Source organism: Notolepis coatsorum (genome assembly GCF_963971535.1).
Source record: "Notolepis coatsorum genome assembly, chromosome: 11".
Lineage (NCBI taxonomy): Eukaryota > Metazoa > Chordata > Actinopteri > Aulopiformes > Paralepididae > Notolepis > Notolepis coatsorum.
Genome location: NC_140175.1, coordinates 69,888,176 through 69,902,006, shown reverse-complemented (window position 1 = coordinate 69,902,006; position 13,831 = coordinate 69,888,176). Strand labels below are relative to the sequence as shown.

The 13,831-nt window shown below is 43.7% G+C and overlaps 1 protein-coding gene across 3 annotated transcripts in view; it reads right to left on the bottom strand.

The window, feature by feature from the left end:
- The window catches only part of fer (fer (fps/fes related) tyrosine kinase), an 82,075-nt gene extending 68,886 nt beyond the window's left edge, over nucleotides 1-13,189 (bottom strand). For 2 of the 3 annotated variants that reach the window (XM_084324408.1, XM_084324407.1), the window contains exon 1: nucleotides 13,094-13,189. The gene's annotated coding sequence lies outside the window, so the exon portion shown is untranslated. The remainder of the gene's footprint in view (nucleotides 1-13,093) is intronic. The other variant, XM_084324409.1, reaches the window with a different exon arrangement.
- Nucleotides 13,190-13,831: the final 642 nt, after the last annotated feature.

Genomic DNA, 13,831 nt, shown 5'->3' with positions numbered 1-13,831 from the left:
GCTCCCACCACAACTAAAACTAAATAGTTAGGCCCAGCTCCCACCACAACTAACACTAAATAGTTAGGCCTCCCTCCCACCACAACTAACACTAAATAGTTAGGCCCAGCTTCCACCACAACTAAAACTAAATAGTTAGGCCTAGCTCCCACCACAACTAACACTAAATAGTTAGGCCCAGCTCCCACCACAACTAAAACTAAATAGTTAGGCCCAGCTCCCACCACAACTAAAACTAAATAGTTAGGCCTCACTCCCACCACAACTAACACTAAATAGTTAGGCAGGGCTGTACGTAAACTTTTTTTGCACATAGCACTGGTGCTACAGAGGTTGATAGTTTTGTAGCACAGGCCAAAATCTTGTAGCACAAGTATAAAACTTGTTATATTTGTAACAGTCACAAATGTGCCTATTGTATTTGTGTTATTTAGTTGCAGTGCCATGTTTGGCTGTCATTTAGTATATCGCCATGTGTTATTATTACTATGATACTCTCATATGCTATTTTCAATTAATATCATAAACAACATAAGGAATATTAGCATAATTTTGAGTGGACTGAAGGAATGAGTCAGCGTTAATAGTTTTAAATGCAAATAATTTATTGAAACATAGAAGTGGGGTCGGTTGGGACACACACACACACACACACACACAATGGGGGACCCTGATGTAAACAAGACAAACGTCTTTCTCAGGTCTGCATCCCCTTAACAATTGTGTGTATTGAGCCATACTGTACTGTACCCATTCTGCAATCTGTTAAATAAAGTTCTCATTCATTCATTCACACACACTGTTTCAACTCACCACCCCCGCATCATATTGTAGTCTAGTCTGTCTTCAAACTTCCACTCCTCTCGAAACTTGTTTATTTGAATATCAACATTATCTGTCCATCCTCAGTTTACTATAATATACTCCTGTCCTGACTAGTGACTTCATCATCTTTCCAAACGCACGCACGCACACACACACAGGGAAGGGGAGAGAGTGCCCCCCCCATTTCCCTTTCCACACTGTGTCTGCTGGCTCTGCCTGTGATCAGGATTAGCTTGTTAGCTTGCTAACGTTGTAGTGATTGTAATGGTACATAAACGTTAATTTCGGGCGATGTGCGCATAAAGGAATGGCGACGGTGCAAAGCATGTAGATGCATTTGACCCGTTGCGAGAAGAAAAAAACACCACGGACTTATTTCGGGACGTGTAGGCGCACTGCTGTGTTAACGCAGCAACCGACCAACGCGCTGCTCTGCTTGCAGAAGGCGCACGGATAGGGCGGATATGACTCGTCGAGTTGTCACAAGAGTTTTTTCAAAATAAGATTATCATATGCACCTGAACGTTGCTAGCTTTCGGAGCCTAGCTGGAGCTGCGCGTGGGCAGAAATGAGACCCGCTACAGGATTTTCAAAATAAGAGTATCTATATGAACCGAATCCCTATCGCACCAGTGCTACTGAAGTAAATCCATCCATCGCACAGACCGCTGTTGCTGTAGCACGTGCGAGATATATGTCGCACTGTACAGGCCTGAGTTAGGCCTCCCTCCCACCACAACTAAATAGTTAGGCCTCACTCCTGAGTCCCACCACAACTAAAACTAAATAGTTAGGCCTCCCTCCCACCACAACTAACACTAAATAGTTAGGCCCAGCTCCCACCACAACTAACACTAAATAGTTAGTCCTAGCTCCCACCACAACTAAAACTAAATAGTTAGGCCTAGCTCCCACCACAATTAAAACTAAATAGTTAGGCCTAGCTCCCACCACAACTAAAACTAAATAGTTAGGCCTAGCTCCCACCACAACTAAAACTAAATAGTTAGGCCTAGCTCCCACCACAACTAAAACTAAATAGTTAGGCCTCCCTCCCACCACAACTAAATAGTTAGGCCTCACTCCTGAGTCCCACCACAACTAAAACTAAATAGTTAGGCCTCCCTCCCACCACAACTAAAACTAAATAGTTAGGCCTCCCTCCCACCACAACTAAAACTAAATAGTTAGGCCTAGCTCCCACCACAACTAACACTAAATAGTTAGGCCCAGCTCCCACCACAACTAAAACTAAATAGTTAGGCCCAGCTCCCACCACAACTAACACTAAATAGTTAGGCCTCCCTCCCACCACAACTAACACTAAATAGTTAGGCCCAGCTTCCACCACAACTAAAACTAAATAGTTAGGCCTAGCTCCCACCACAACTAACACTAAATAGTTAGGCCCAGCTCCCACCACAACTAAAACTAAATAGTTAGGCCCAGCTCCCACCACAACTAAAACTAAATAGTTAGGCCTCACTCCCACCACAACTAACACTAAATAGTTAGGCCTCCCTCCCACCACAACTAAATAGTTAGGCCTCACTCCTGAGTCCCACCACAACTAAAACTAAATAGTTAGGCCTCCCTCCCACCACAACTAACACTAAATAGTTAGGCCCAGCTCCCACCACAACTAACACTAAATAGTTAGGCCTAGCTCCCACCACAATTAAAACTACACCTACAAACCTGCATGGATCCCAGCATTTATTCTATAGGAATCTATCTTTGTTACCTTTTAAAGACCATGTAGGTGTTGTTATGACAGCATGTAACTATGTAATATATTTCTGAATAATCCGATGGTATTGTTGTGCCAGAATGGGTTTCCATCATTCTCAGCTTAACTAAATGATCCTCTGTCCGACCAATGGCAGCAGCTGCTGACTAACAGGGAGAAGATAATTGGAGGAAGAGGAAGCGGTCATCAACAACATCACGCCTTTCACCATTCAGCACCATGTACTGTAGGATGTTTGTCTCAGCGCTAAGTATTTTCTTTTTTTAGATGCAAAGCACCTTTATGACCAACTCACTCACTCAGTGGCAGCACTGGAATACATGGTTAGCCGCTCAGCCCCTAGTGGCAGCACTGGAATACATGGTTAGCCGCTCTGCCCCTAGTGGCAGCACTGGAATACATGGTTAGCCGCTCTGCCCCTAGTGGCAGCACTGTAATACATGGTTAGCCGCTCTGCCCCTAGTGGCAGCACTGTAATACATGGTTAGCCGCTCTGCCCCTAGTGGCAGCACTGTAATACATGGTTAGCCGCTCTGCCCCTAGTGGCAGCACTGTAATACATGGTTAGCCGCTCGGCCCCTAGTGGCAGCACTGTAATACATGGTTAGCCGCTCTGCCCCTAGTGGCAGCACTGGAATACATGGTTAGCCGCTCGGCCCCTAGTGGCAGCACTGGAATACATGGTTAGCCGCTCGGCCCCTAGTGGCAGCACTGGAATACATGGTTAGCCGCTCTGCCCCTAGTGGCAGCACTGGAATACATGGTTAGCCGCTCTGCCCCTAGTGGCAGCACTGTAATACATGGTTAGCCGCTCTGCCCCTAGTGGCAGCACTGTAATACATGGTTAGCCGCTCGGCCCCTAGTGGCAGCACTGTAATACATGGTTAGCCGCTCTGCCCCTAGTGGCAGCACTGGAATACATGGTTAGCCGCTCGGCCCCTAGTGGCAGCACTGGAATACATGGTTAGCCGCTCTGCCCATAGTGGCAGCACTGGAATACACGTTGCATCTATGGCACTGTGTGTCCTTGTTATTCACATTTCTGCTTGATAGTGAAGAGCAGAGGGAGGGGGAGAGAGAGAGAGAGAGAGAGAGAGAGAGAGAGAGAGAGAGAGAGAGAGAGAGAGAGAGAGAGAGAGAGAGGAGAGAGAGAGAGAGATGAAGAGAGAGAGAGAGAGAGAGAGAGAGCGAGAGAGAGAAAATGGCAGGTAAAATGGCTGACAGGCCGGTCTACTTGCTACTCACAACGTTGCAAGGCATGGTGGTATTTGCCTACTCGGCCAGAACCAGAACACTCACATATATTTGAATGACCAAACGGATTCCATTAAATCCGGACAGGAAGGTCTTGTACTTTGTCCGCTCCTGGACCTATAGGGAGGTGTAGTGGTTACGTCATTGCTGTTTTTCCGCGGTCCACCCTCGGTCCAACGCAATGTATTTCCCCATTGCCCATTTCTAAATCGTCTCGTTTAAAACAAATAAAGCATGAACATTTTCATGGTGTACCTTTCTGTGCGTATTCATCCACAATCTATAGCTCAACATGAAAATATTCGCAATTAATCGTAAAGGTAGCAAAATAACGTTTATGTTTTCGTTCACTGGGAAACTACACTACCATTTGGCGCTGCTGACTGACGTCAGTCACGTCACCACAGTGTAGACTGACTCCTGGCTTTAGTCGCAGACCTAGGATCAGATTTCCCTTACATTCCATAAACGTAACAATTCGTACAATAGGAAAATAACTGACCCTGAATCTGTGGCTAGTATCTGTTTCGTTGCAGTAGTCAGAACACCGTCTGTAGTGTTCCCAAGTTGTATTTAATTAAACACAACGTTTCGGCCTGTGGCCTTTGTCAAGTGTCACCAACATGTGAAAGGGGTGGGGTATATATACAGTACATAGGGGATGAACCAGGTCAAAGTTTGAATCAATTAGCCTATAGGCTACAAATTTGCAGCTTAAATGTTAGAACATACATGTTTCAATAACAGTAGTAGCTAGATGTATCACACTTTCACATGTAAAATTGAGAAAGAAATATAATGAGAAAACTTAAAAACAGAACCAGAGACAGAATGTGTGTGTTTACAGGAAGGGTTTGATATCAAACTCTTCATTAACACTTTGAGTGCCAGCAGGGGGCGCGCGATTTATCGCTTGAATGCCAGCCTTTTTGGACTGATTTTCCGATATTTCATGATTTTCACGGAGCTATTTCTATATTCTATATTATGGCTATGTGTCTAATACGCCCGTCGCTTATCAATGACTTGCTTGCAGTCAACATGTATGAAACGGATTGTTTTTTCATCTGTACATTTCTGTTTTATACGGTTTTGAAAAACAAAAGTTTTTGGAAATTACTAAAAAAAATAAAAGATTCCATGATAATAGTTCTTTACTGGAATACACACAACACGTTGTCATTTTCCGGCTCATTTATGAATAGTTTTCAAATAAACGCTAGATTATCGATAGTATGTGTACTTATGTACGCTAGAGAAGCGGGCTGAAAAATCGATTATCTATGACCTGGTCAGCGCTAACGTCATACACGCACGCACACACACACACACGTTGAGAGATATGTGAAAAATACATCCGATTACCCCAAGACTGGTAACATAGATTCCTTACCTCACATCAGATGTTCTGCAAAAAGATTATTCCAATTCCTGATCGCCGTTCCAAATATCGATCGCGTTTATTGATCCAACGTTAGGTACTCGAAACACATATTCCACGCTGCTCTGAGTGTCCACAATGAATCCAATCGTCTCCGGTTACATGCCTGAGAAGTAAAATGTGGATTCCGGGTAGGGGGCGGTATTTTCCCTGTTCGAGCTCATAGACAGTCCCAATGATAACGTGAGGCTAGATTGATGAAAAATGAATGGATATCGCTAATAAAAGCAACGATTAAATAACGAGATTTCTCGTCACTGGCACTCAACGCATGGCATGAAATCACGAGATTTCTCGTGGCTGGCACTCAATGTGTTAAGTCCAAGAGGGGCCATAGTCTGAAGGGTATGTATGTGGTAGGTTTCTCTCTGCAAGAGTAGTTTGCCATGGTCTCCTCCTCTGGCTGGTCTCTACCTTTTCAATGCCTGTGTACCTTAGTGTGCTGATGTTGTGTCCTGCCTGTCTGAAATGTACTGCAACCGGGTTATGTTCATCACCACATCTGATGTTGCTGCGGTGTTCGCTGATGCGTGTTTTGAGTTGCCGGTTGGTTTTGCCTACATAGCTCAGGCCACACAGACATTTTATGAGGTAGATGACGAGTGGAGCTGCAGGTGATGAAGCTGCGAACTCTTGAGGGTTTTACCATTCTGTGGATGTGTGTAGGTCTTGCTCTTGATAGTGTAACCACATTGCGCACAGTTGCCACACTTGTGGTTCCCATCCGGGGTGTTATCCAGGAACGTGGGTCTGTGAGCAGTGGGTGGGCTGTAGGATCTCACTAGTTAGTTTCTCAGGTTGGGGGGGCGTTTGTAGACTACTGTGGGAGGTTCCTTGAAGATAGATTGGAGTTTGGGATCAGAGTTGATGATGTGCCAGTGTTTATGTAGGATCTTTTGAGAATATGTAGTGCAGCACAGAAGGGACTGGTCCAGTGGGTCTAATACTGGGTTGCAGGCATTCATCCTGTGTGGCCACGTCAAAACGGTTAGCAGCTTTGTCTATCCATTCTGTAGGATACCCTCTCTCATGGAATCTCCTGCTCAGGTCCGTGGACTGTCTCTGATACAGACTATCAAGGCTGCAGATTCTCCTGGCTCTTTTTTTTTTATCCACTTTTTCTCCCATTTTCTATATTTTCTCCCATCCCAATTTCGTATCATCCAATTCAACCCTCCCCTGTCACGAACGCTGTTTCTTGCCTCCCACAAGCCGGCTGCAATGTGGACTAAGTCATACATAGCACAAGTCCCCTCCGGTACTTGAGGTAACAGCAGTCGCATTTTTTCACCTGCGCAGCTCGATCTCTCAGTGGCGAGGAGTAACGCGTGGGAGGCTCACGCTGCCCCCGACACTTCCTGATTCTACTGCGCAGACGCACCAACCGACCTGTAGGAGTCGCTGTCCACAACGCCCGATCCCCACCCATCAGTTTCCCACCCCCTAATACGGCCAATGTGTATTAGTATGAACGACCAGCTAAACTGAAAGCAATGTGGAGCGCTGGGCTCGAACAGGCAAGCCCAGCGTCTCCGTCATTCGTGGCGAGCGCCTTGCCCACTACGCCACGTAGCCGCCCATCAGATTCTCCTGGCTCTTAATGAGGTGGGTGGGATGGAAACTGTCACCCCGTAGCAGCAAGGTGTTTCTGTCAGTAGTAGGGGTGGAACGGTACGCATTCGAACCGTGTACCGAACAATACACACATTATGCCCGAACCGTGGAGGTCGTACCGAACGGTACGCATTCGGGGCATGTGTGTATTGTTCGGTTATATAATGTTACGTACAAGCTAACTAACTTTAGCCGCAAGCTAACTAATGTTAGACACAAGCTAACCGTGGAAACGCTCAGAGAAGTGACTCCACGATACCAGTTTGATTAGTGGGGAAGGGGGGTATATTGACGCGTTAATACTTTGACAAATGTTGCCTATATTTTTCAGTCAGTTCGGTCTTGTTGTGTGCCAAACATTATTAAAAAGGTAAACCTTTTTTTTACCAAATAAATGAGAAGCATCTTTAAATCAGCAATGCCTCCCCTCTTGCTGTACCAAAATCACTCCTAGCTCTAAAAGGTCACTGTCAAAATAATGTGCCCGATGTCAAATGGCCTCATTCTTTCAGTTTTTGCATGACTACGTCCTTGAGAATAACTGAAAAGTTGGATTCTTTTTAGGCTATATATCTTCTGTTGATGTATGGTATTTTTAGAGTGTTACATTAAAAAAAAACTAAAAAAAAAAACGTATACCGAACCGAACACCGTAAACCTAAAACCGTGATACGAACCGAACCGTCGATTTTGTGAACCATTCCACCCCTAGTCAGTAGGCTTGCGAAATAAATCTGTATGGATAGTGTTCCCCTCCTTGATGACCAAAACATCCAAGAAACTGATGCTGCTGGGGCTGGCCTCTAGAGTGAAGCTCAAATTGGAGTTAGCAGCGTTGAGATACATGTGAAATGCCTCCAGTGACTTCACTCCCTGTCCAAATAATAAATATATTATCAATGTAGTGCTGATATATCAATATGTCTGGGAAAAAATGGTTAGCAACAGGGTCCAATACATGCTGATTCTCAAACTGACCCATGTACAGATTAGCATAGTTGGGGGCCATAGTACTCCCCATGGCTGTCCCCTTGGTTTGGACTTTGGAGATAGTGATCTGATTTGAACTTAAAGTAATTGTTGGTCAGGTTCCATTAGGTATGCAGGTTGTACTGGGTTTATCAGTCTCGGGTCTGAGGCTCAGAAAGGTGCGTGCCGCTTCAATCCCATCATCATGTGGGATGTTGGTGTACAGACTAGTCACATCTAAAGTGATGAACGTAGCTCTGTCTGGTAGTACAGTGGCCTTTAGTTTGTTAATGAGGTCAATCGAATCCCGTGTATATATGGCTTCAAGTTCAAGTTTCAAGTTTCTTTAATAGTTGTTATACAGAAGTACAGAATACTTTTATACAAAATGCTTCTTACTGTTACGTTCCAGAGACTGTGCTAGACAAGATAAGTATGAAATAAAATAGTATAGCATGTAAAATAGAAGTAAAAATAGAGGTCACATTGTTCAGTATAGACATATGTACAATGTTCGATGCAGAATAGAAGTAACTGAGTTACCATACAATATACAATATACTATGCAATGTACTAATATACAATACTATTACTATATAGTGCAGAGCAGAAATGGGATGAGGTAGTCATGTGAAAACCGAAAATCATGATCCAATTCTTAGCGCAGTTCTCACTCACTGTCTCAGCACAGACATGCAGCGCACCGCGCACTGCTGCTCCTACCCCTCCCGCACCTGTTTCTGTATGCTGCACTGTAGTTTGTAGTTTATTACACATCGACCATTTCCAAAATAATTCAGTGTTTTTCCATAGATTGCGAGATATGACGCGTTATATGCAATAAGACCAAAACGTTCTGGTTGTTCGCCTGAAACCCCAAATACTCCCAAATCAAAGGTATATATATATACCATGTACATATGTGACTTCACAAAATCATCAATGGGGGGGGGGGGGGGGGGGGGGTCTTACCCCGAAAATGCGATCGTTATAAAAAGTTTGGTTTAGGTCCGGTAAAATACGACACTGATCGTTACAGAAACATGTTTCAGGTTCGGTAAAATAGACATAGAATATACCTTACCTCGCGATTACTCGTTTATATGTAATTACTCGTGTATACAGGAAACTATAGGTTGAGGCGAGAAGATCTCCTAGCGATTGCTCAGCAAGAGCTCCTCCCCCTCAGAGCGAGTCAGGACAGACACTGTCTGAACTAGACTATCAGAGTTAAAAAGGTAGGCGATACTGCCACCTGTTGAGATTCGATCGTCATTGCAATTCCAATGTAGGCAGATGAATCAGGGACAACTAGAGGGCTCCGGCTGACCGTATAGAACAGGGATCAAAGGAAAAATATCAAAGGATCAAAACCAGAGAAATCTCGGGTATGGCGCTCTCAACCGCTGGCGAGATAACCCGACTTATCTCGGGTATGGCGCTGAATGAGTTATGGGGTTATCCCTTGTGTTGTGTTAATTATTTACAGCTCAATGAAATGATGTAGATAAATAACACAAATAACAATACCTTGTCTTATATGGGACTGCTACCTTATCATTTAATTGAGCTGTAACACAAGGATTCAAAATATTACGTGCAAAATTAATCTGCATTGTTTTTTGGTGAAGTGCCCCTTTAACACAAAGGTGAATAATAGCCTGGTTGGCATAGCTATGTAGGTTTCTGGACCTGTGTGTAGTAGTGATGTGATTTCTATGTTGTGTTTGTGCTTCAAGATTTCAGGCTGTTTAAACACACACATAACACGTCACACACACACTGTTGCTCTGCTTTTTCTCCCTTGTTTCCTGTATTTTTCTATTGTCCCGATCACATCCCTTACGTATTGCTGCAGCAGTGCAATGTGTTTTTAACTGCTGGGCCATAGATGGACCTTGTAGAAGTGGAGCAATCTAGGGCTTAAGAGGTTAAATGTCCCCGATGACATCACTGATGGGTGATGGCCATATTCAAACTCATTTACTCTCAATAACTGTCAAACTAAATTAATGTGTGCAGTGCAAAACTGTTTAGAGCTTTTGGGTCTGTGAGAGATTATGTGCAAAATAAATCAGCGTTGTTTTTTGGTGAAGTGCGGCGTGCCCCTTTAACTTAAGTCAACCAGGCAGCAAGATATTGTCTGCACAGCATGCTATGGTTCGGTTTTCCAGTAATGGCACATTTAGGCTACTTTATCAAATGGTGGTGTCTGCATCTAGGCTGTAATACAGGGTCTGGACATATTGATCAATCGGTTTGTAACTGTATCGTGTTCCACTTGCTAAAGATTTCCTGTATCGGAAAACTAAAACACTGGCTCTTCTCTTCCAACTATGGCTGGGTGATATTGAAAATATATATATTTTTTTGCACCATGACAATTGCATTACAAGAGAAAGATGTAAGGCGGTCAGGTGGCGCAGCGGAGATTGCGTTCGTCACCAACCCCGGAGACGCTGGATTCGCCTGTTCGAATCCAGCTCACAGCTCCGGGGTTGTCACCAGCTTGGCTGGCCGTTCTCACACTAATACAATTGGCAGTATTAGAGGGTGGGAGAAGCTGGCGGGGTGGGTCCGGGTTGTTGTAAACAGCGACTCCTACAGTTCGGTCGGGGCGCCTGCTAAGCGCGGATAGGATCTAAGGGCGGTAGTGTGATCCTTCCACATGTTACACGCTCTCAGTGAGAGTCCGCACTGCCAGGTGAAAAAAAGCGGTTGATTGGCTAGACGTGTGTCGGAGGAAGCACGTGATAGCCTCCACTCTCCCAGACCGACTGTGGGGGGTAAGTGCGCAGCGACCAGGAAGGGGATTGGGAATTGGCATAACGACTAACATTGGGATGGGAGAAAATCAGAGGAAAAAGGAGGGGGGAAAAGATCAATAAAAAAAAAAAAAAAAGAGAAAGATGTAAAAAGAAATTTGGAAATCTGTACTGGAAAACTAAATAGCATAAAGTAACGTTAGTTACGTTACACTGTCAAAACTAAGAATAATATCGTGATATGATATTTTGGCCATATTGCCCACAGTTAGGCTAACTTTAACCACAATGTACCAAGTGACATCTGTAGTGGGATGACTTGTTCAACAAGAGGGAAGATGGGCAGGTATGCCAGGCAGGTACACCGGCAACAACAAAGGGTTAACTAGGGAAATACAAGTTCTCCCCTCTCCCCAAAGTTTCTATTGTCTAGAAGTTGTGAAACTTCCTCAGCCCAGGGCCCAAATTCAAGAAACGTAGTTCCCCCAGCCACAGAGGTTCCTCATAACATAGACCCAACTAATCGATTAGTTGTTGATTAGTCGTTGCAGCCCTAGTTGAGTGTTGTTTCTCCTGCTGTTGTGTGTTAATTTAAAACCTCTAAACAGCAACTGAAGTAAATTCTACCGACTCACTTTTTAACCATGATGAAGTGTAAACAACAACTGATGTAAAAAAGGAAAATCACAACGTAGAATCTGTGATGCATCACAAATTGTTTGATAATCAAATTGATATTCTAATCTCATTGTGAAGTCCCTGGTGACCCCCTGCTGGTCTTCAAGACGATGTATTGCTTGTTGTATGTATATAGTATAGCTAGTTGTATATATTGTATAGTCCTAGCATGATCAGACAGTGGAACGTGTTGTATTGTGGTACAGTGAGTGACATGACTGGCAGCCTTTAGACAAGACACTGAGACAATGCTGTTGTATTTGGCCTCAGTAAAACACTAGTGGTCAGGCTGACAGCGATGTGCGTGTTGTTGTTTGTAATTTAGCCAACAGTGAAGTTATTACCGGGGCTTAAAACACACAATGAGCCATTTTTTTTATTTAGCAACGCTGTGACGTATTAACAGTGTGAGGTGTGCCGTCCGTCTGCTAGTTCCATTTCTCTCTACTTGTAACTGCATTAGGCCACAGAGGAAAGGAGAGAGGAGAGGAGAGGAGAAGATGATGAGTGGGAGTTCATCACAACAAGGACACAAGTGTGCTACAGCAGCAGTATGTGGGGTGGGGTGGGGGGGGGGGGGGGGGGTGCAACAGAACACAACAGAGCAAAACAGAAAAGAACACAGCTCAGAACAAAAGAACAGACCAGGGTTTAACTGAACCAGAATGGAACTTTTGAGTCTAGGACGAGGATTATAAACGAGGTCTATGAGACCATACAAGAGGGCCTGTCAATACAACAAGCTGCTGAAATTGGTCCATATGGCATTCACTGGAATGGGAAACAAGTAGCCTAATAAGCTCAAGAAATACTATTTTCAGGAATATGACAACATTCCAGGGCACACCTGAACTCACTCCACAATGCTCCTCGCCACACCAGCAAGAGGTCTCTCCTAATTTGATATCAATTATAGTTATTAGGTAGTGTTACCGATACATCTCATTCTTAAAACAAAATTCAAATCAACTGAAATCCAGAGGATGCATCACATACATGCAGTTGTCAGTCTCTTTTTTTTTGCCTCGTCTACTGCACATTCATAGCTCGTGCTCTAGAGTCTAGCACGGCTATATGACAACTGACAGCCATTTATGTGAAAGATGAAAAACCATAATGACCAGACTAAATGCATTATCCTGTGAACAAACAACAGCAATAACTTCCCATTATAGATTGCATGCCTGCAGGTTGAGATTAATTGAATTTCTTTTCCAAGGACAGTAGTAATAATAACACAGCACAGACACGACGGGGCAAGGTGGGACAGTCAGTCCCCATAGTCATAGTGTCTCAGTTTCTAAACACACACCGAAACTACCAGATACATGCCAGCCTGGGGAAAGAAATCCCAACAGATTCCAGCTCAACAACAACACTGGACCTGCTGGCTAAACCCTAGGAGGCTGTTAGCTGGCTCGTCTGCTAAGTAGCTAGTTAGCTCGCTAATCACACTGACATCGCCCTGACAATCTACAAGAAACTGCACATTGATAACAATAGCAACGAGATAACACGCTAGCCATGACTTCATTTGACTACTCCTCGTGTAGATTAATGCAATTACATGTCATTCGCTTGTTGTGAATCCAGATAACTCGCTAGGTGATGTTAGCTATCCTGCTATTTTGTCGGATGGTTGAAGAGTTTTTTTCCCCAGCAGGAAAAAAAAATCTTCAGCTCAGTTTGCTCGAAAGTGTATGTTCTCTAACACACACAAAAAGGCCAACTAGCTACAGCGACGCTACTTAGGAAGACATTTCATGTAAGGTAAAATATGTGTCACAATTAACTCACTTTATTGTAATAGTTCGTTTTTCCTCTTCTGTTATTTGTCCGTGTTTCCTGATTCCTCGGGTTTTCCTCTTTTTCTTTCTGCTGCCGGGAGTTGGGATTCGGGAGGGGTTTCCGTTCAGGCTCTGCTGCTCCACTAGTGTTAGAGCAGAGAGAGAGAGAGACACACACACACGCACACACGCACACGCACACGCGCACGCACGCACACACACTACTCGCATTTACGCATTACTTAATTAAGACAACATTTGTTAGTTAAAAAGAAAAGCTAGTTAAAAGCTGAATTAGTATTGATACTTTATATTGTTGAAAGAACATTTTACATATTGTTCAAAATGCATCAGCTCTAACAATGTTCTCAATAACCAAACACACACATTTACAAAATAAATTCAACAATGTTGCATAACCATATTGCCTTTGTACAACAAAAGACAATAGAGGCCTTTAACGAAATGTTTAGAATGTCCATTTGATTTCTGTAAACAAATCGCAGTCAAAGTTGAAGTTGAAGTGGTTACAGGCTGCTTCCTTTTCATATAGTATTTATTTTTCATTCTGTCTTCAAATTAATTTTCCAGCCAGTCAATCAAAAAAATCTAGAACAGCGACAATAATACATGTAATTGAATTGTATTTCCTATGGGTGACATGGACATTGTCCATAGGAAATTACATGCTGAAACATTCCTTGAAACTAACCCGCCCGCAAATGTGCGCAAGTGTATAAAACAAACG